A 25,167-nucleotide genomic window follows, 5' to 3' on the forward strand; every position below is an offset into this window, starting at 1 on the left:
TTGACGTTACGCACGGTAGTGCGTCCGGATTAAAATTGCGTGATAATATGATTTTAGAACAACAATCATTCACCTATACAAATAGAATCCATTACCATGCACATATCTACAGAAAGGCCTTGAAATGTTTTTCTTGTTTTAACTTATTTCTTTTATGGTTTATGGCCCATTCTTTAGCCATTTGTGTACGATCTCTTCAAACTTCAATTGTATCAAAACTACAGATATAATGAATACTAAAAAAAAGTAAAAGAGATAGGCCATTTTGTGCATATTCCAAAGGGAAACTTGATGCAAAGCATTATTTTTTACTGTTTCATTGCGTATAATAGAAAAAGAGGACTTTGTGGAATATAAATCAAGATTTTTATAGAAAATCCACAGCCTTTAATACAGAGATTTTTTTTATAAAATTTGAAACATAAATTACTCCCTTGATTTTCTATGATTGATGTGCTAGTGTTTATTTTTTACAAAAGGTTCTAAGCAACCTGTAAATTCCAAAACACTTCGTTCTGAGTCACTAAAGACGAGCGCAACCTTAAAAGTGTACTTGATTTGGTCCATATTTATATTTTTTTTTAACCAATAACTACATTAATAAACTTGTTTTAAGGAAATCAATGCTAGCACTGTATGCAATAATTCTATATCTATCAGTCATCAAATTGCCAAATATGAGAGTACAAGGATAAAGGCTGTAGATTTCTATAAAATTTCCATATATTTAGCATTGAATCAACACAAAGGTACATAATCCTTAATTTTCGTATCACACATTTATTTCATCGATCACTCAAGTTGTACTTTTACTTAGATAATTGCTTGTCCGGCGTAACATTTACAAATGAATAAAATGCATGTTCCTATGTTCTGTTGTAATTTTAGACATGAAATCTGCGAAATGTGGTCAGCAACTTTCTACTAGATTTATATTCTGACGTCATATACTTTTTTTTTGGCTTTGGCCGAAATTTGTAGCAATTCTTCAACAAAATATTACGCAGAAGAGGAACCCGTCTTTCTTTGCGCGAGAAAATTATGCAAAGTTTCGGATTCTAAAATTATCACTATAATATTATTAAATCATATTGAAACTATACTCAGTAAAAATTTCTGGAAAAAAAAATTAACACTTTCAAAGTTTCAAATGAAAAAACAACTTTCGCAAGGAGCAGCTATATTTTCTATGAATCGCATGTCTAGCCACTATGTCCAAACGTTATTTTGTTTTCCATTTATTAGTTGAAGTATGTAATATAATATAAATATAAATGTGCATTTATAATACTAAATTGACATATTTAAAAGGTACAAACTTCAAGTTCATTAAAATGGCCAAATGACTCGGGTGTTTTTACTAACATCATGACCTTATATTTTTTTTTTAGTAAGCATTCCCATGTCTAGGCGTTATGTCCAAGGGCGTTATTTAGACGTTTCTACACACTGGTGTCTTTCATATGAATATACACTGTTCCGTCTAGGTAGTTAAAATGGTGCCGGGGAAATGTTCATTCAAAAAAGGTCTGCTGAATCAAAATAACATTCAGATATAAATAAAACCCATAAATTGTAAATAAAACTATAAGTGCTTAAAAAAAAGAGAAAGAGTCTTGCAAATAGTATTTTAAAACTTGCACAAACACATACAGATATTGGACAAAAGCGAGTGTTATCTCAAAACATTATTTCAACTAAAATCGAGATAGGAAAAATATTGCTAAATCATAACATGACCGATTTTTATGAAATAAATACAATGCGATGTAGAAATATTTAATGTTTTTATGTTTATTCTGTCATAATTATATTCAGGCAAACTTTTATTTTCTCATGTGTCAATGTCAAAAATGTACTATTGCATTATTTATTTAATATGCATTTCTCTGTCCTGGGTGTTTTGCATTTATGTGTACTGTATTCCTCTCATGTAATGTTGTCATTTAAGCGATACATTTGACATTGCCATAAAGCGCAAGGTTCGGCTTGCCACAAAACCAGGTTCAACCCACCATTTCTCATAAAATGTCTTGTACCAAGTCAGGAATTCGGCAGTTGTAATACAATAGTTCGTTTCTATGTCGTTTGTGTTCCTGTTGTTTAGTTGTTTTCCTCATATCAAGTTGACCTCCGAATACTTCCGGTTATCATATACTAGTAAGCGATATAAACATAAACATATCTCTCGCAGCTAGTGTCCCTTATATTATGATTCACAATACAAAATAGAACGATAAAGTTTAACGCAAAACTATTTTTTCACGTTCGAATATTATGTATTTATTTAATCACATACAAAACGCATACTTTGCCTACGAGATAATGTTTTATCATGTGCCAAAGGAAACGTGCTAACATTTAATAAAAGTAGACATTCACTCGTTAGAATTTTAGAATAAATTTCCTTTATCTATAACATATATGACAAAACGTGCCTTCTGTTAGAATGTTTCATCGACATGATGATATTTCGCAAAGAAATTCTCAATTTTGAATATCGAATACTATAAGTTGTATTACTAAGAAACTTTAGAATATAAGTAGAATAGATATTAAGGGTCTTCATAAAGAATTAATCTTTAAAAATTACATGTTGAGAAAGTCTTTTCTTCCATGAGGACTATTGTTTCCGTTAAATCAGAAAATATGAAGTTTTGATACGATTGTATGCTTACATCGAAAATAAAAACAGACTAACAATATTATGTGTTGCAAATCTCTAAAATACAGGGTTGATGATTAATATCGATTGCGACAAAAATTTAAAAAAAAAAAGATGTATATACTGTATCACCTTGAACTGGATTTCTTGGTTTACCTTCATCAGGACCGTTCACGTCCGAATATTCATGAAACGAGGATGCATACAAACCGAAACAGTTGACGCATTTGTTAGATTGTATAAACATTTGTGCGTCAACCATATTTTTGTTTTGTTTTGTGAAGTTTTAGTTGAACAATAGATAAAACTTACTTAATACAATTCTCCAAACACGCATCAATTTTAATTTCATAGCTTGGTCCTCGTAATGAGTTCATATTATATTGCAAAAAGAACAGGTCAAGCATAGTTTGAAAGCTCCTGAATATATCACCGATGACTGAAGTTTTAAATGTTTTAATAAAATTACATTCATTTAACAAACTCATAAGTTTTTGAAAATAGTCATGCTTTGATTGATAAGTCTACAACCTAAGTACTTAGTATATCATTTACCGTAAGCGAATTCCCATAATCCACTAGAATAATGACACAAACTATATCAAGCAGAATAAATATCCTCAACATCACTGTACAATCACGTAACGGCTAAAGTCCGTCTCAATACTGTAATAGATCAACTTATTCAGGTGATATATACATATCTGCAATTTATAAATGTTTGTTACGTCATTACTTCGAAGATAATAATTGGTTAAAAGTAACGTATTATTTTGATTGATAATTGCTATACCCCTACTTGTCCTCAGTTGTTTATTTTAAAAAATATAATTAAATATTCAAAATTTTAAGTTGTATTCGCGAACAATTATGGTATATCTTTTAAGATCAAAAACTGCATCCATGATTAACTAATCAAAAAGGTTTTAATATTATACTTTTGTCCGGTCGCCTGACAATTCTGAATTAATTGAATTATTGCCTCTCGAGTTGAATTATGTAGGTTTTGAATTGTTAGGAACTATTTCATTATTTTTTAATTTTGTATTCCATTTTTTTATACTCTTTCTACATGTTTTTGGGACACCATCATTATCTATTCTCTTATAATTTGGTCTTTTTTCTCTATTTCAAATTTCTGTCAGTGTTGACTATGTTCCTTTATTCTTCCCCACCCTCTTTCCTCTTCGTTTTGCCCATAAATTCTCTATTGTGCAATATCTATTCAAACCTTAAATAAAAATACAGAATAAAAATTAATTATATTTGTTAAGCATGTTTTTTTTTTTTTTTTTTTAATTTATTCCTGCTTTTAGCACAGTATATATTCGACAAATGTTTCTAGATATCTCAGCTAGTTTCCTGGAGAAGTGGGTATATTTAAAACCTGCTACACGAAAAGATTGCGGTCTTTCTATCCCATTTACAAGTACCAGTAATTAGGGGTATTCCTGTCGATATCTGGACTACATATCTTCTTTATATAAATTTGTTTCTAAAGTTTATGGTGTAAATAAGCAAAGAGGTTATTTTGTGTATGCACTCAGCAATATTGGTGGACATGTTTCCTTGGTCAATTTTGACTTTTCTTGTTTGTAGAAAAGTCGGGAGAGGAAAAGTCTGTGTGCAAAGGTCGTGGTTGGTAATTTTGTGGCACTGTTCAATATTTTGGGGATTCTTTCTATCTTTTATAAGCAAAGAAGTCATGTTTGAAGGAAGGTTTGTTCGACTTTTTACCTTGGTCCATACTTATTTTTCTTGTTTGTAGAAAAGTCGGGAGTTGATGGTTGACTGAGTTTGTTGCACTGTTCAATATTTTGGGGCTTCCTACTTTCTGGTATACATCGTTGATAAGTTTTAACAACCACTGAGTCGGTGCCATTGATGGTGTTCACTCAAAAAGTATTCAGCACTTTGTATTGACACGAGAAATATTCTCGATATTGTTATACTTGTTTTAATTTTCATTTGACAACATTCTGAATTGTTCAAAACACTAAGGTTATTTTTGTCATATGCATAGACAGCTTGGTCGTATTCTTTTCAGTGAGCTACAGGTAAAACATTCCCTTCGTATTCTATTCTGTATGCTGCAGTTGGTATGCTAAAAAGTAAAAATAATCACAATAGGAAAGCTATGATTTCCTCTCTGATTAGGAAAAAGTAAGTTCTCAACACAACCAAGTTGCATATAAGAAGATGTGTTAACCTTTTTTCAATATGTTTAATTGTAGGTTAAGATATATAGTAGAGGTATCAGTGCCGTATACAACTCTTGCACATCAATAGTTGCGTTTCAACACCAAAACAGTACAAACATGTATAGATACTTCCATCAACTCGCAAATGAATACATGAAATATGTATGATTTGAGCTAATTAACGTCACAATGCCTTTATGTCTAAGTCAGAAAAAGAAAAAGTGATTCAGCAGCATTCACTAAATTTTGCTATTGTACTATTGTTTGTCCTTTTCATTTTTAGCCATAGCGTTGTCAGTTTATTTTCGATTTATGAGTTTGACTGTCCCTTTGGTATCTTTCGTCCTTCTTTTAATGAGGTTTAACACCTTTTCTAGAACCAATAATATGAATTGTTATTTTGTTTCCTATACACTCTGATGATAAACCAAGTGGCACTTTTACAATCATCCAATAATGTGAGTCCAACCTATCCCGAATATCATAATACATTGTGTAAATGACTACATGTAGCTTTTTAAAATCTTTAGACAAAAGAAGTCGCATGAAAAATTGGACGAAAATGAAAAAGCTTCAATTTTAACTATATTATGTGGACATTTGATAGTGAAATAATGTAGATGAGGACACGAATTTGGTTTTCAAAGAAGGGGAAAGTAAAACGGAACTAAAAGAAATGTATTTTAAGTATTTATTTTTTACAAAATAATAATGACTGGGGAATATGGTATTAGGATTGAAAAATGTTAAATCATATTTTTTAATTATATGTAGTTCATAGTTTTTAAATGCTGATCTCTGCATTTCTTCCTTGATTAATAATCAAAATAGCCAAGTGATCGAAAAATATCTAATAACTATTAGACTATTGGAAACGAGGAATGTTTAAATTATGTGTTGTAAACCCGACCAAAGAGCAGAAATCAGCTTTGACACAGCAAGAAAATCTCTCAGACAGATTCAGATTTCAGCTGACTCTTTGACAATAATGTATACAAATTAAGCGAAATGGACTCCGACAACTACAAATGAAACAAGATTTTAAAAAAAGCACACAAGACTTACAAAAACTAGAGGTTCCTGACTTGGGATAGGCAAAATAATATGGTTGGGTTAATCATGTTGCATATCGCAATTTATTGTATTAGCTTAATCAGTGATATTTATTTGAATAGTATAAATAGATACCAGTTTTACAATCAGTCTTCTGGCTAAGATTTCAAAAGTCTATCTCGCTGCAGAAACCAAATCAAAAAGGCTATTCAATACTGTTTATAGTTGTACCATTACAGTTCTCAATTGGTTTAATATCTATGCGCATCTGTTTGCAGTAAAGTATCGGATCAAATAATTTTCATTTTTTAAGCTTTCATAAATTTGTCCAAATCTAAACTAAATATTTTCGAAAATTAAAAAAATGTCTGGGATAAATGATTTGTTATTTGTTGTTTTATATTGTTAACTGGCTTACAGTAACTGCGAGTACTACTAGATCGACACTTAGTGCTATTCGTGCGCTTGTTATTGAAATTCGAGCTTTGTACCTGATTAGTCAACCCCATTCAATGGATTTGTTATTTCACCCTAGGTGGTGGCAGAGGATATAGATTAATTTGTGATACATCGAATCGAATCGAATCTAAAGTCGAAGGCTCGACAAAAATAGAGCGTACTTTTTTTCATGTCTATGCTGTTACCAACCATTTTGATTAATTACACTAACAGTATGGTTGTAAAAAGTGCAATAACGTGTTGGAAACCAAATTCACAATAGAAAACCATAATCACTTCACCAAAGGGGTTATTTCACAACAGCAATCAAAAACGACGAAATTTGTCTTAACATAGGTGGAAAACGAATGAAATATTTCATTGTTTGAACTCATCTTAAGGTTATAACATCTAAATCTTCCCAACTAAGCATTTGCAGGTGCAATACTGATATCGGTAACAGGATAGACAAAAAGGTAACAGGATAGACTTTTATATAGTGATATATCAGAAACGTACGTTCCTGTTACCAACGAAATGAAGAGAAAAGTAAATTAACTTATGAGGGATTTACTTGATGTTGGGTTTATTTGAAAGGGTGAAAAAAGGCCGAACAATATAAATTGCTATCTTAGACTTGCATTACTGGTGGTAATTTTTACAACCTATGAAAACCAATTTATGGAGCCATTTTTCAGTATAATCTAGAAAATTGGCAAATAATCTAATTTTTTTTTACAGAATGAATATATATAGAAGTTTATTCTCTTGAAAACCATCTAATTAGTAACGTAAAACAAGCTTAACATTTTATCTAAACCTTTTCTTAATAACCCAAAATTTCTTCTGAAAATGGTAACAGGATAGACAAAATATTGAACCATCGAACAAAAAATGTTTCAAGACATTCTTGTATGACATCATTAAGATTGCATCTTTTAATATGTTGTTCTTAAAGTACTGTTTGTTTTGATTTGCTTATGTAGAGGATTGTTTGAATAAGTAACTTTTAATAAATTTTTCAATTTCAATATTCGACATTTTTTGAAAATGACCCAATTAATGCCAAACGGAAAAAACGATAACAGTCAAGACTTAAAGATTATTTTTTTTTTAAATACCAAAATCCGTTTGACGTATCGGGTTATCTTAAAGTTCGCACAACATGTTTATGTTATTTCGAATAGACACAAAACGATATACATTCAGTCCTTATAATTAAAGTTTAAATTCCATTTTAAGGTGTTAATAAAAAAAACTTTTATGACGTAACGGTCACATGACAATATTATGTCTATGAGTTGATAGACAAAAAACTTTCAGCAAATCAGAAGACAAATTCCAAAATCCACGTACATCTTATCTGTATAACCAAACATTTGTGGTGTAGGTCTGCTGTCTCATTGAACTTAATTATTTAACTTTAAAAAAAAAAAAAAATCTTTTATGAAAGCAATTTAGCAGTCTTTTTAAATTTATTTGAATCAAACCATTGACGGATGAAAGTCTAGTATATTTTGATGATCATGAAATGTGAATAACGTCCTTTTTCAACTGAGGAGTTATGAATTACCCATACAGTGTCATTTTCTTTAAATTCATAACGATAGTAGTAGAATAGCTTTGCCATTCATTCCCATCTGGTGATTCTGTACACGAATACAGAGCTCCATTATGTTGAATGCAAAACGCTCCATCTGAGTCTGTAGATCTAATAGACAAAGATACAGACACTAAATAGGTTCCGTCCTTCTCACAAACAAATTTTCCATTGCTCTTAAAAATAACTAAATTGTTAATTCCAAAGCTTAATTACACATCATTGAACTGGATGACATTACTAGATATAGATGTAGCGTGTGCCATTAAAACCACTGAAAAATAATAATCATGTATTATATCTCACCATTTTAAATTGTAATTGAAAATAAATGTACTAGAAATGTCTCATTGAAATAAACAAAGATAATATATTTCCTGTTTACTATTACATTGGTAGTTATACGGTTTTCTTTATTTGAATTTCGATGTGAATTTGATATTAACTTTAGATTTTCAATTAACTGTTGATTTACACGGGATTTTCTTTTCAGTCTTAGAAAAGCACATAGTAGAAATCAACAATATTGCGTCAGAAATCAATAACCATGAAAAAACCTAAATGACACTTTTATGTTATATAACTGAACAGTTTCCAACCAAAACGTCTAAGTCAGAATAAGAGTTTTTGAATATAAGGGTAGCTTTACAAAATAGTGAGGCTCCGGATTTTATTTTTTTTAAAAGTTAAAAAATTGAGAAAAAATTCGTTAATTTTTTTTTATTAAGAATAGAATAAATAGGATGATAACATATGTAAAAAGAAATTAATTATAGGCAAAACAATTATCCAGATGCTAAACGCTTGTAAATTCCTTTTAATGCGGAACCTTGGAATCAAACTACCGTAAATGATGTCTGATAAATAATTACACTAATAACAAAAATGTATTTAAAAACTTTAAGAACTCCTGCAACATGACAAAATGTACTCTTGGTATCTATATATTAAATACCTTGTTCTCCATTTAGAGTCCCTGCTTTTCTTATTTCCTTTTCCGAGGCATTATAAGTTGTCTGCAGTTTCATTAGCTGATTGTTCGTGTATGTTTGGTGTTGGAGTATTCAACCACTGGTATTAGTTTCTAGTTCACTCAACCTTCTATTTGAGTCAATGGTCATATTATACCAGGCAAGAAAATCCTGGCGACGAGCCTGTTCATGCACAGACAAGAACTGTATACTATCGTAGTTAGACTTGACAATTTGTTGTAAAACGCTTATTTTGAGTAAAGGTTCAATACTCCCTAAGTTTTCGAGTTCCTGAATTTTTCGAGAATGTTCGGTTGATGCATTATTCAATGCTGACAGTGCATTTCTCATTGCTGCCATTTCATTTTTCATATTCATGTTTTCTCGTTTCAGATCCGCGTTATCATTTAGCACTTCATTTAATTTATCTTCCAGAGCTCGATATTCATTCGTAGTCATATTGCTCTAGTTTGTTCCATTAGTGTTCACAAAAGCCAATTTTGTATCAAGAATGTCAAATTTATTTTGCAACTGAGTTACCAATAATGCGATAGTTTTGTCCACATCAAGTCGTAAATCGGTAGTTTCCTGTTGAAGCAACAATTTTGCTTGAAGAAATTCCGATTGTGTAAGTAATTGATTACTACTCGGTGTTTGTCCTTTCCCTGTGTCCAGAAGGAAACCATCGCATTGTATGATAAGCAAAAAAAACTAAAGGCTCTAAAGAGCCTGTGTCGCTCACCTTGGTATATGTGAATATTAAACAATGGACACAGATAGATTCATGACAAAATTGTGTTTTGGTGATGGTGATGTGTTTGTAGATCTTACTTTACTAAACATTCTTGCTGCTTACAATTATCTCTATCTATAACAGTACTTTCTGTGAAATTTTTTTGAAAATCTTCAAATTTTAAGAAAATTGTTAAAAATTGACTATGAAGGGCAATAACTCCTTAGGGGGTCAATTGACTATTTTGGTCATAATGACTTATTTTTAGTTCTTCCTTTGCTGTACATTATTGCTGTTTACAGTTTATCTCTATCTATAATAATATTCAAGATAATAACAAAAGCAGCAAAATTTCCTCAAAATTACCAATTCAGGGGCAGCAACCTAACAACCGATTATCCGATTCATCTGAAAATTCCAGAGCAGACAGATCTTGACCTGATCAACAATTTTACTTCCTGTCAGATTTGCTCTTAATGCTTTGGTTTATGAGTTATAAGCCAAAAACTGCATTTTACCCCCATGTTCTATGTTTAGCCATGGCGGCCATCTTGGTTTGTTGGCCGAGTTACCGGACACATTTTTTTAACTAAATACCCCAATGATGATTGTGGTCAAGTTTGGTTAAATTTGGCCCAGAAGTTTCAGAGGAGACGATTTTTCTAAAAGATTACTAAGATTTACGAAATATGGTTAAAAATTGACTATAAAGGGCAATAACTCCTAAAGTGGTCAACTGACCATTTTGGTCATGTTGACTTATTTGTAGATCTTACTTTGCATAACATTATTGCTGTTTACAGTTTATCTCTATCTATAATAATATTAAAGATAATAACCAAAAACAGCAAAATTTCCTTAAAATTACCATTTCAGGGGCAGCAACCCAACAACGGAATGTCAGATTCATCTGAAAATTTCAGGGCAGATAGATCTTGACCTGATGAACAATTTTACCTCGTCAGATTTGCTCTAAATGCTTTGGTTTTTGAGTTATAAGCCAAAAACTGCATTTTACCCCTATGTTCTATTTTAGCCATGGCAGATATCTTGGTTGGTTGGGCGGGGCATCGGACACATTTTTTTAACAAGATACCCCAATGATAATTATGGCCAAGTTTGGTTAAATATGGCCCAGTTGTTTCAGAGGAGAAGATTTTTCTAAAAGATTACTAAGATTTACGAACTAGAGGCTCTAAAGAGCCTGTGTCGCTCACCTTGGTCTATGTGACTATTAAACAAAGAAAGCAGATGGATTCATGACAAAATTGTATTTTGGTGATGGTGATGTGTTTGTACATCTTACTTTACTGAACATCCTTGCTGCTTACAATTATCTCTATCTATAATGAACTTGGCCCAGTAGTTTCAGTGGAAAATGTTAGTAAAAATTTACAAATTTTATAAAAATTGTTGAAAATTGACTATAAAGGACAATAACTCCTTAGGGGGTCAATTGACCATTTCGGTCATGTTGACTTATTTGTAAATCTTACTTTGCTGAACATTATTGCTGTTTACAGTTTATCTCTATCTATAATAATATTCAAGACAATAACCAAAAACAGCAAAATTTCCTTAAAATTACCAATTCAGGGGCAGGAACCCAGCAACGGGTTGTCCGATTCATCTGAAAATTTCGGGGCAGATAGATCTTGACCTGATAAACAATTTAACCCGTTCAGACTTGCTCTAAACGCTTTGGTTTTTGAGTTATAAGCCAAAAACTGCATTTTACCCCTATGTTCTATTTTTAGCCATGGCGGCCATTTTGGTTGGATGGCCGGATCATCGGACACATTTTTCAAACTAGATTACCCAAAGATCGTTGTGGATAAGTTTGGATTAATTTGGCCCAGTAGTTTCAGAGGAGAAGATTTTTGTAAAAGATTACTAAGATTTACGAAAAATAGTTAAATATTGACTATAAAGGGCAATAACTCCTATATGGGTCAACTGACCATTTCGGTCATGTTGACTTATTTGTAGATCTTACTTTGCTGAACATTATTGCTGTTTACAGTTTATTTCTATCTATAATAATTTTCAAGATAATAACCAAAAACAGTAAAATTTCCTTAAAATTACCAATTCAGGGGCAGGAACCCAACAACGGGTTGTCCGATTTATCTGAAAATTTCAGGGCAGATAGATCTTGACCTGATAAACAATTAAACCCCTGTCAGATTTGCTCTAAACGCTTTGGTTTTTGAGTTATAAGCCAAAAACTGCATTTTACCCCTATGTTCTATTTTTAGCCATGGCGGCCATCTTGGTTGGATGGCCGGGTCATCGGACACATTTTTCAAACTAGATACCCCAAAGATGATTGTGGATAAGTTTGGATTAATTTGGCCCAGTAGTTTCAGAGGAGAAGATTTTTGTAAAAGATTACTAAGATTTACGAAAAATTGTTAAAAATTGACTATAAAGGGCAATAACTCCTAAAGGGATCAACTGACCGATTCGGTCATGTTGACTTATTTGTAAATCTTTCTTTGCTGAACATAATGGCTGTTACAGTTTATCTCTATCTATAATAATATACAAGATAATAACCAAAAACAGCAAAATTTCCTTAAAATTACCAATTCAGGGGCAGCAACCCAACAAAAGGTTGTCAGATTCATCTGAAAATTTCAGGGTAGATATATCTTGACCTGATAAACAATTTTACCAATTGTCAGATTTGCTCTAAATACTTTGGTTTTTAAGTTATAAGCCAAAAACTGCATTTTACCCCTATGTTCTATTTTTAGCTGTGGCGGCCATCTTGGTTGGTTGGCCGGGTCACCGGACACATTTCTTAAACTAAATACCCCAAAGATAATTGTGGCCAAGTTTGGATAAATTTAACCCAGTAGTTTCAGAGGAGAAGATTTTTGTAAAAGATTACTAAGATTTACGAAAAATGGTTAAAAAAATTGACTATAAAGGGCAATAACTCCTATATGGGTCAACTGACCATTTCGGTCATGTGACTTATTTGTAAATCTTACTTTGCTGAACATTATTGCTGTTTACAGTTTATCTCTATCTATAATAATATTCAAGATAATAACCATATAACGGCAAAATTTCCTTAAAATTGCCAATTCAGGGGCAGCAACCCAACAACCGGTTGTCCGATTCGTCTGAAAATTTCAGGGCAGATAGATCTTGACTTAATAAACAATTTAACCCCATGTCAGATTTGCTCTAAATGCTTCGGTTTCAGAGTTATAAGCCAAAAACTGTATTTGACCCCTATGTTCTATTTTTAGCCATGGCGGCCATCTTGGTTGGTTGGCCGGGTAACCGAACACATTTTTTAAACTAGATACCCCAATGATGATTGTGACCAAGTTTGGTTAAATTTGGCCCAGTAGTTTCAGAGGAGAAGATTTTTGTAAAAGTTAACGACGACGGACGACGGACGACGGACGACGGACGGACGACGCCGGACGCCGGACGACGCCGGACGACGCCGGACGCCAAGTGATGGGAAAAGCTCACTTGGCCCTCCGCGCCAGGTGAGCTAAAAATGGTTAAAAATTGACTATAAAAGGCAATAACTCCTAAAGTGGTCAACTGACCATTTTGGTCATGTTGACTTATTTGTAGATCTTACTTTGCTGAACATTATTGCTGTTTACAGTTTATCTCTATCTATAATAATATTTAAGATAATAACCAAAAACAGCAAAATTTCCTTAAAATTACCCTTTCAGGGGCAGCAACCCAACAACGAAATGTCCGATTCATCTGAAAATTTCAGGGCGGATAGATATGTTAACCTGATAAACAATATTACCTCATGTCAGATTTGCTCTAAATGCTTTGGTTTTTGAGTTATAAGCCAAAAACTGCATTTTACCCCTATGTTCTATTTTTAGCCATGGCGGCCATCTTGGTTGGTTGGCCGGGTCGCCGGACACATTTTTTAAACTAGATACCCCAATGATGATTGTGGTCAAGTTTGGTTAAATTTGGCCCAGTAGTTTCAGAGGAGAAGATTGTTGTAAAAGTTAACGCAGGACGACGACGGACGACGGACGCCAAGTGATGAGAAAAGCTCACTTGGCCTTTCGGCCAGGTGAGCTAAAAACGGACATCATTTTTCATAGCTATGTTATCAAATATATTATGTCTTCACAACAACGACTGTGATATAAGCCTGTGATTGATGTAGGGTATGTTTATTCTATAAAATATTTTTCCTTACTAACGGGCTTATTTACAAAACTATAATTACATACTATACGTTTATGTATATATAGCAACTATACTATGTTGATTTCGTTTATCACAACAGGGCCGTAACTACCTATGAGGCAGGGGAGGCACTTCTGAATTTTCTACACCAAAATTATTTTTTTAAGTAGTAAAATGAAATATTGACAATATGTACAAGAAGAACTTGAATTTATATTATAAACAACACAAGTTTACAGTTTGGACAGTGTTATCATTATACGTGATATATCTGTAATTTTCCGGATTTTTTTTTTTATCGAAAGAGAACCGTTTCAGTATTATTTTTTCTTGTGGCCGTCCGTCTGTTATACAGTATTCGTACAAGAACACATATGAAACTTTGCTTTCGACAATTTTGAATAAAACATAACTATTCATATCTATTTAGGGATTCTATCAAGCAGAGGAAGTTCCCTTTGTATTGTGAATCTTTTTAATGATATCGGAAATTCGTTACCGGCTGAATCAGCTGCAGCTGTTGAGTCATTTTTTTAACGTCTCCCGGCCGATCGTACGAGAACCTTGGGCGGTGTTGGGTGGGGATTGTTCTGGTGGTGAAAAATATTGTAAAGGACACATCTCCATTAATTCTTGGGGAGTGAACATGGATCCGCTGTACCCTTGCAGTCAATCAAGGGGTGCGTCTTAATTGGCGAAATCTAGAAGTACATACATACATACGTATAGGGTCAATGCCTTAGTAGTAAACATTCCCATTCGTTGAAGCAGAGAGTTTCTAAACTAAGTATATACTAGTTTAGAAAGTCCCTGGTTGTAGTTATATACATGTCTGTTCAGCTTTCAACAATATTGAAATTCAAGGTCCTTGACAAAAAAAATATCTTGCTTTCTATGATCTTGCTTTCTATGTTTTTTTTAACTTACCAGTTTGATTTCTAACAAAAATATATTTTAGCCATATTGAGAACAAAATCCGCGGTCACAATGTATTTAATGATAATTATTATAGGTCAAAGTACTGTCTTCAAAACGGAGCCTTGGCTCACCCCGAACAGCAATCTCAGTTTTTTTTTGCATGAAAATTGCTTCCAGGTACAATCAATACTGATGTTTCTTAAAGTAAGTAAATCGAAGGAAAACGGGTAATTTTTAGTCATTTTACTGCGAGAAAAAAAAACCATGCCTCCCCTGAATTCGAACCCTAGTTACGGCCCTGCACAATATAAATCAATTATCACTGATATTGTTATATTTATAAATTAACTGTTTACAAAATTTTGAAATTTTTGAAATACTAAGGCTTTTCTACCTCAGGCATAGATTACCTTAGCTGTATTTGGCAACACTTTTAGGAATTTTGGATCTCAATGCTCTTCAACTTTGTACTTTATTTGGCTTTTTTTTTTTACTTTTTTGGATTCGAGCGTCACTGATGAGACTTTTGTAGACGAAACGCGCGTTTGACGTATATATAAAATTTAGTCCTGGTATCTATAATGAGTTTATTCACATAGAAATATAGTAACTAAAATATGTTACTAATGTCGTATGTCACTAATCAAATAGAAAACCTGAATATGTACTGACGAACTTAACACATATTTTGATTATTTTTTTTTCATCAAATCATGACTTATATTCATTTTGAATTATTGTTCAATATACTTCCTGTACTTAATCTTGAACACAAAAATTAATAACTGAATTTCTATCAATCATAATAATTTCATGCGTATAATGAGTATTTTGAAATAAAAACTAAAACACTAATCGAGTGCTGCGTTTCTAAAGTCCGTCAGTATAATTTATTTCAATACCTCACCTCCCAATTTTTTTCAAACTTGGGGCAGTGGCGTAACAGCACACCATAAGTAAATATTGTGTTAAAGTCAGTGGGAAACAGAAAATCAGATTCCTCTTTTGGTGATAAAACTTTCTGAAATTTAAAACGAGTATTGACTTACTAGCATACTTTAATTAAGTTTTACTCCAAAGTGAAATTATCTGATCGATGATAATTTTTATTGTTATCCCTTTTCTTCACTATTATTGTATAATAACGGTGAAATGTTTGACGTAAAATTGGTTTGGGTAATTAACTGTTTGGAAAGTGGCAATTTCCCATTTCATACGGAAACCGTCTAGAAATTAACCCAAATGCTAAGATTTCAGTAATTAAGCATGACTTGATTATGTTAGTCCCTGATACACGTGTATTGTGTTGTCCAAAACAGCCAATATTTATGGAACAGAAGTATTCTACTTTCCAATAAATAGCTAAAACTTTACATTTTAAGAACTTAGTTAAACAGCTATATTTTAGAGCCAAAAAGGGGTCTTACTGGCCTTAATTATGCACGCAGCGCCAATCACAGAATCACAGACTCTGGAATTAGGATCAAAACTTATTGAATGCTGCAGGCGATCCCTCAACCTAACCTGGAACAATGGTGTCTCGGCACAACATTAAACCATATTATAAAAGTCATTTAAAAACGGCCTTACTCATCAAAGTTTTCGAGGTCCTGAATTTTACGAGAATGTTCGGTTGATGCATTATTCAATGCTGACAGTGCATTTCTCATTGCTGCCATTTCATTTTTCATATTCATGTTTTCTCGTTTCAGATCCACATTATCGTTTAGCACTTCATTTAATTTCTGTTCCAGTGCCCGATATTCATTCGTAGGCATATTATTCTGACTTGCTCCATTATTTTCCACATTAGCCAATTTTTGCTCAAGATTGTCAAATTTATTTTGCAACTGAGTTGTCAAAAAGGCGATATTTTGTCCGTATCTCGTCGTGGTTCATTAAGGGCATCCGATACAGTTTCTCGATAAAATGTCATTTCCTTAATTTTTAAATATGTTGTAGGCCTTAGCGAGTTATAAAATAAAACACAAAATAAAACATAGGTCACCGTGCTCGTTTTCGAGAAAATTGATGCTGATAATTGGGGATTTGTGCAATTTTGCAAAAAAGTTAAACAATGTTATAAATTTTTTGGAGCAAATATTCTTTGTCGTAAATTATTAAGATCGGGTTCAATTTGAAGCTGTGATAAGTGACAATAAGGAAAAAAATAAATCCCTACACGAATGACTATACAAATTTTCAAGCTTTGCTTAAAATTGCGAACCAGATGCTCAAAGTGGGATTTTTTTAATCCAAAATTTAATATTTGTCCTGTTCCTGTATCCAGAAGAAAGCCTTGACAATGCATGATAAGCAAACAGAGAACAGAAATCATCATTTTAGCTCTTAACAAACCCGTGTCTGTTGTATTAAATATATTAGCTTGTTTTTCAACAACGATTGATATAATCACTTCAAATATAATAATAGAGTATGTTTACACAGTGATAATTTTTTGCTTAATCTTTTGTTTATTCACACAATATTTGTTTTACACAATGATTATAACATGTATAAGGGGAAAGGCAACTCGTATATGTTAATGGTAATAAAGCTTGTCACAGTAATCTGACAGAAAATTAAAGTATAATAATAAAATGCATGGTTTGGTGTCAATGAAAAAGTGTACTGTACTACGACATTTGCTTGGAATTATATTCCATAATATGAGGGGACTATACAGACTTGATTATTTAACTTTTCAGAAACATCTAACTCCAATTTAAATTTATGGCCCAAAATCATATCACTCTTCTGTTAAAACATAAGGAAACAAAACTTACATATTAATGTTCTTTATCTATCATCACGGTGAAGCTTCAACTATAAAAAAACATTCACAGCGGAGTTAATCTCTAAACAAAACAAAAAGGGGGGATGGAGGGCAATAATACATACCCATGTTTTTGCTGCCCAGAAATGTTTGTGAGGCCCTGTGTGCTATGACTTATCAAAATATAGTCTCGAGTTTTAAAACTATGCAAGAAATAATGTATAATGTCATTGTGGTATCCGTGGTACATATATAGTTTCAAGAATTTAAATTAATTCATGCTAATACGATATATTGTAATTGATGAAAACAAAATGATAAATTGTGTTACACCAAATGAGCATTTCGACAGTGAATGTCTCTTCAGCGGCGATGTTCGATGCTTAATTCTTTAAAGTCCTCATAACTAATAAGACTTAGTACAGCCAGAGACACACATATGTGTATCATGTCTCTGGTACAGCCAAACCCGGACAAAAAATAGACCTATGCAAGAGGGAGCTACATTCCTTAAGGAAACTTCTAAGTAACTTTTTTTTTAGTTATCCTAAAAATAGTGTTACTTTTTTTTTTCCAGACCACTGGGAACATTAATTATTGACTCTTTTTGAAATCATAATAAACTAAACATTGTATTGTAAATAAAATATCAGATACCATTGGCGGATTTAGGGGGGCAGGGGGAACGCCCCCCCCCCCCTTTTCTGGGAAAAAATTTGGTTGCTTATATAGGGAATCATTGAAGCGTGACTAGAGCGGGCCCCCACTTATGTAATTTTCTGGATCCGCCACTGGATACGGGGATTAGTGCACGAACTTTTCGATTTATAAGTTTATACAATCGTTTTACTGGTAAAAGATAATTACCTTTTGTCTTTTAATACTCAAAATTTTGGAGGTGTTTAATACTTGGCAGAAGATATACGGATTCAACTACAGTTCTTATCCGACATTGGTAAAGATTTATTTTATGCAGTTCCGAATAATCTATTTTTAGAATTCATTTTTCCTTCAGTTTCGGTTTACGAATCATCGTCGAATGACATGAATAGACAATGCCAGATATATAAGCGGAATGCCAAGATAATGAAGAACTAATAGGTGATACATTTTCTTGTGATCAAGTTCGTTATATGTGTTTGACTTTGTCCCTGGTACCAAACAAACGAAACAAATAAATCTAAAAAAAAAAGTATAACAAAGAACAGCGAATAACTTGACCGATTTTTTACTGTGATTGTACAATCCAATATTGTGGTACACAATGTATCTACCTCAAATAGTTTAGTCTGCATGCTGAGAGTGGACATACCACTATCAGTACGACAATAGTTGATTGGTTGATTAAGTCTAGTAAACTTGAGAATGGAAATGGGAATGTGTCAAAGGGACAACAACCCGACCGTAGAACAGACAGCAGAAGACGGTCCCCAATAGGTCTTCAATGCAGCGAGAAACTCATGCACCCGGAGTCGTCCTTCAACTTGCCTCTAAACAAAGGCACTGGCTACGGTTACATGGAAATGTAACAATAATAAAAATAATAAAAATATTATTGTTACATTGGAGACTAATTACCGAAATGCAAAGTTGGGTGAGGAATCGATTAATTACGAATGTAACAATAATTACTGAGGCTACGGTTACATTACGTTATTGTTACATGAAAAACAGTAATGTACGCTAGATTTATTAAACTTAAATCTTCTATAGTTGTGTTGCTTAATTCTTTCATATGTACTAAACAATACTTGTAATACTGATAAATATTAAATATTATTATTCAACAATCAAATGGTGTTTAACTTGAATAGTTTTACGTATTAATGTTTTTGATGTTCTTAAAGATACTACTCAAGATTAGGAGTGTCAAAGGCGAAACATAAAGTTCAATGGTTTTTCTTTTTTAAAGTATTTAACTGCACACCTACTCTTATTACTGTCATTATACTTTGAACCAATTTTGTTTATGGTGAAAAACTTTGGGATGCGTTTTAAACCGGTGAAACTTAAACAAAATCAAGACATAAATTTCATACAGCTTTACAACTTGACCCAAATTGATACATCAAAAGCAAAGTTTGCTAACTGTAACTTAAATACTAAGAACTTCTGTATGTACACGTAACCGTGGAGGACGCAATTTCGTTCATAAAAAATGTGTCGGACTTTAAAAACCATTTACTTGATTTGTAGAAATTGTCATTGTAAATAAAAAAAATTACAGTAAATAAATTGTGTGTAATAAATGTATGTATTGCAAATATAAAATAAATGTCTTCATTTTTTCTTATCTAGTACATATTACTAGTCCCATCGTACATTGCTGTTTTTCATGTAACAATAACGCCATGTAACCGTAGCCTTAATAATTATTGTTACATTCGTAATTAAACAGATCCTTACCCAACCATGCATTCCGGCATTTAGTCTCCAATGTAACAATAATATTTTTATTATTGTTACATTTCCATGTAACCGTAGCCAGTGTCCTAAACAAATACCTATACTGCATGTACTAGTAGCAAATATTTCATGCATGTTTTGTGTTTAGGATGAATCAATAGTTGAAAAAGCAATCTCCCATCCATCATGTCTATATAGAGGTATTTATTTCACATACATGTATATGTGCATGATTTTTTTATTTTACCTTATTGCTATTTATATTTTATCCACCGTTACTATTCTTCATCATGTTCATAAAAGGTTTCTGTTAGATATATTGCAATCAAATTGTCTGATCCAAAACTGAAAGTGATTGTTATATGATGTCAATAGTTCATGCGAAGTAAATTCTTGGGTCAAGTGTTGCAGATTCCCAAATAGCAGTTGCACATGTTACAATATTGTCCCAGGCGAAGTGGGAGGGTTTGGTGTCTGAGACAAACATTAATTAACTTGCGGCATTCTATATATATGCCTGTCTCAAGTGAGGTGCCTGTAAATCAGTGTTAATCATGTTAATTGTTTGTTGCTGTATCATGTGTATATCAAATTTGTTTTTGTTTATTGTTTTTTACATTAATCATAAAATAAAATTGAAAATGAAAATAGGGAATGTGTCAAAGAGACAACAACCCGACCAAACAGTCGGAGAGCAAGCCCTTAGAAACGACTGTTGTTGCTACTTTCTTAAGACAACAATGGGACTGATATTAAAACCCGCCATTCTGAAATTGCGTTAATTTCGCGGATTTTTTTTTTGGCGCCAATTTGGAAGTTTATCTTTTTTTCAGTTTCCTACTTGCCATTAGGGTCTGAAATAGATTTATTTCGATTTGTTGAGCATGGAGTTTATTATCAAAAGGAAAAAAAAATCTCAAATTGGCCGTATTTTAACGATCCCGTAATGCCGTTGATCGTCGTTTAAAATTATTTTCTTCTATTTTCCACAGATTATCAAAGACTATATGTACTATACAAACAATTAATAATACGTATCTCAAAATTTAAAAAAAAATCATAAAGTATAATTCGTTCTATTACCCCTTGGGAAACCCCGTTTGAACTAAATTCCAAAAGAAAGACATTTTTTGACATTGTAGTTTTTCGGTCTTACACATCGATGTCACCTGGCATCTGAACACAGTCAATGTACACACATTTAGTATGTGTGTTTGAAAAAGTAATGCGAGATCAGCTGTGAATATTTGACTGGATTAATTATTCTCTTTAAGTCAGTGAAATGTATGACTTAACTAAAACAAGGTAAGGAAATCTTATACTGTCTTTGCACAACCTTAAATAACTGCTTAAGATGACTGACATAAAACTCATTCGTTGTTAATAATAATATTTTTTTTTGTGATAAAGGAATCCTGCAAAAGTAAACGAGAAAGTATTGTCCTAAATTTCAACTTAGGCAGCCAGCAACCATTTGATTTTCTGTAGGGGTAGGGGGTGGTGGCTTTTGATTGTTTTGAAGAAAAAAAAGTTTGTTTCCAATTTTTGGATAAAAAATAATTTGTTTTTGACCCTGAGAAAAAAAATGTTTGTTTTACCCTCAGCTGCCATTAAATGAAATGCTAAAATTGAAAGAGAAGAATTGTTTTCAACTTGTCTGGAAAAAAATCCATAGTTCCCCCCTCCCTGAAAACAAATGGTTGCTGCCTTCAAACAATCTCTTTCAGAGTATCAGTTTAATCAATCTTATTCAAAGCATACTGACATGAAGTGTGACTTAATTTTGACTTGTGATCTAAAACATAATTGTTGACTTAGCCCCCAGAAACTGCTCTGAAATACTTTTATATAAATGTAAAAATGCATAGTTTTTTTAATGTTATTATTATTTTTTTCAAATAGAAAAAGAAAAATCTTACTGAGTCTATTTTGTTCTTATTTATTTTCAAGTTCATGATTAGCACCATTTATTTATTGGTTTAGTGTGTTATTTTTATAATTTGAGTCCATTCATTAGAACTTTAACTTGCATGAAATCAATGAGACAACATGCATGGTTATATTTAGTTTGTTCATACCAGGATTGCAAACTAATTTTCCTTTTATAAATTTAAAATAATGAAGATTTTACATTCAGAACACTTTCATTATGATCTCTTTTATGTTTAAATGAAAAAGGTAGAACCAACTTGCAAGTGTCAGTAATGAAAAGGAATTCCTGTTTTTTTATCATTTTAATACTGTCTTGATCCATTATTCATGAATATTTAGACTACCCCTTGTATAAATTGAGTAGACATTTATTTCTGTGTTAAAATAATTTGGTTGCAGCAGTAAAAATACTTACCAAAACATGAATATTAAATTAACTCTTGGAATATTAAATTAATATTAAATTATTAACCCTATTATGGCACATAGGGACACATATAGGGCCTATTTCACAGGGACTGAGTTCTGAAAAGTGATAAAATGTGTTTCTCTATTTTTTGGCATATGTTTACAGTATCAAAATATATTTAATAAGATAATTTTTAATAATATCCACATGTAAATAACAGCATATTGCTTGATTTAACAATAGTTTGTTCATGATAGTGTCAAACAAAGGGACGTAACTCGTGAATTACCGTCGGCCCCGCTTCGTCAGAAATATCGACACATCTAACTGGCACATTTGCGTATCTTAGCATATCAACTGGCACAAATTTGACACATTATAGTCCAAGTTATGTTACATAACATAATTTAAATTCAGCATAGCTTCCCGAGAAGTTAAGAAAGAAAATTACGATTTTAGTTTTCTGTGACCAATTTATTTCGTCAACACCTTGACTTTGAAGACACATTTTGAGAGAAAAAAATTAGTTTAATCCATAATTAAGTTGAGTAATATATTTCTTATATACTCAAGAATGTTCACCTAAAAGGAAATTAGTTTCAATTCATGCAAAAAACTACAAATTCCAAAAAACGAGCTTCACTTTTTTTGGTTAAAAAATGCCCATATATGGTAATCACATGACGTCCATTGTTGCTTTAAGAAATGGGGTCAAACCGGGGTCAGCTTTCCGACTGCAAAGAGCAGATAACGGCCTAAGGCCACCAATGGGTCTTCAACATGTTCAATGCAGCTAGAAAATCCCGCACCAGGATACATGCTTCGATCAGATAGCCCCAAAACAAAAATGTATAGTTAGTTCAGTCGCGTCAGTGTTAATGGACGTCACATTAAACTCCGAAATACATAAAAGATGGCTACATGTATTTTGTTGAATTGTTTTACATTTGTCATTTTGCAGCCATTTTTAAAGTTCACTATGTGGTATAGGTTTTGTTCATTTTGAAGGTCAATAGTGATCATTTGGTCTCTGATGGAGAGTAACAGTATATGTCTCTTCGGCAATTAAGGTCTCATATTACTTTATTTTGCTTTTTAAAACATAACCATAGGCATCACAAGGGTGGGGTTTTCTATACTATGAAAATAAAAATAAAAAGATGTGGTATATGTGTGCTAGTGAGACAACTCTCCACAAGAAACCAAATGACACAGAATTTAACAACTATAGATCACTGTAAGGCCTTATATAGCTTACTATATGATGCAGTATGGGTTTTGCTTCACTGTGACGTTTCTTAAGGCAAAAATAATGTCTAATAGTCTGTTTGCCAAATCCTATAAATTACCCTGTAATTAAGGGATCCCTGTTTAAGTTGTCTCCCTTAGCAGGAACATAAATTTACAATTGACAATGAAAAGCAACAATGTAGCTAAGTGAGCAAATATATTTGTGAGTAATATGAGTATATAGCCTTTGAGTTTAGAAATATTTTAATTACCTTTAATTTGTTGTTAAGCTAGTATAGATACTTTTGCATGATTCCAGAAGTTATTTTTTGCTGAAAGATTGTTAAAATGTTAAAGCGCCCATATAAAACTTTTTACCTACCTTGCTTTTCGTGGGCAAAAGCCAATTTAGCGTGAGGTAGAACCAGTGTTTGTACGATTGACAAATTTTAAGGGAAGTTTTAAGTTTGTTTAAAACATGTGTAATATTCACAGAACAAAATCTGTAATTGGCAAATGCACAATTTGAACATCCAAACTGACCACAAACTCTAAGGAAAACATTAAAATTACACTTTTAAAGGATAGAATGAATTGAATTAAGTTAAATCATATCCGATTATCATTATTATCATTTTTCATGTTTTATGTCTAGCATTAACATGCATGACATGATTTATATGATCTTAAAGTCAAGAATGAAAGCAAAACCATTTTTGGATTCCTCACGATTTTTGCAGAATTCACATTTTATTAATTGGAAACCGGGAAGGCGTCAAAAAGGCAACAACCCCACCAAGAGCACAAATAGCCAAAGGCCAACAATGGGTTGACACGGTGAGAACATCCAGCACATACAAGTGTGCTCCAGATTACCCCAAAAATAATGTATACCTACTTTCTTTACTTTTCAATTATCAAAAATAAAGGTTTAACAAGAAAGGTGATTTATTAAGCACCATGAGCATGTTAAATTTAAGATAAGAACACATAATGATTAATGTAAACCTGATTAAAAAATGGTTTAATATCATGAATATATTATTAGGTACCTGCTGTAGAGGAGGGGACATTAAGTTTTACCCTTGTTCGTCTGCTTGCTGTACATACTTCCCAAAATTAGTTTCCGTTCTCTAACTTGCATGACTTGAGTTTGCCTCAACCTAATGTTATGAAACTTAAACGTACTGCTTATTATGTATTACCACAAAACACAGATCAAGTTTCAATTTTTGTGGCGTCACTTTAACTGTTCTAGAGTTATGCCCCTGTTTAAATGGAAAATTGCAAAATGTTCAGTTTCTGTTCTTTATCTTAAGTTTGACTCAACAAAATGTAATGAAACTTATACAAAATGCTTATTACCACAAAACACTGATCATGTTTGAAAAAAGTGGCGTCACTTTAACAGTTTTAGAGTAATAAATGCCTCTTTATAAATGGAAAAATTCCCATGATTGCAGTTTCCATTCTTTAGTTTAAGTTTGCATCAACCAAATGTTATGAAACTTATAAACAATGCTTATTACCACAAAATACAGATCAAGTACAAATTTGAATAGCATCTGACACTTTTATCTTTTTTGAGTTATGTCCCTTTATTATGTTGTATCCAAGCAGGGGCATCATCTGTGTTCATTG

General features: G+C 32.3%; 1 protein-coding gene across 2 annotated transcripts in view; it reads left to right on the forward strand.

Annotated features, from left to right (window-relative positions):
- The first annotated feature begins 18,536 nt into the window (after positions 1 to 18,536).
- The window catches only part of LOC143059656 (caspase-8-like), a 32,714-nt gene continuing 26,083 nt past the window's right edge, over positions 18,537 to 25,167 (forward strand). For both annotated transcript variants that reach the window (XM_076233183.1, XM_076233184.1), the window contains exon 1: positions 18,537 to 18,650. The gene's annotated coding sequence lies outside the window, so the exon portion shown is untranslated. The remainder of the gene's footprint in view (positions 18,651 to 25,167) is intronic.

Source organism: Mytilus galloprovincialis, chromosome 14, assembly GCF_965363235.1.
Source record: "Mytilus galloprovincialis chromosome 14, xbMytGall1.hap1.1, whole genome shotgun sequence".
NCBI classification, from domain to species: Eukaryota; Metazoa; Mollusca; class Bivalvia; order Mytilida; family Mytilidae; genus Mytilus; species Mytilus galloprovincialis.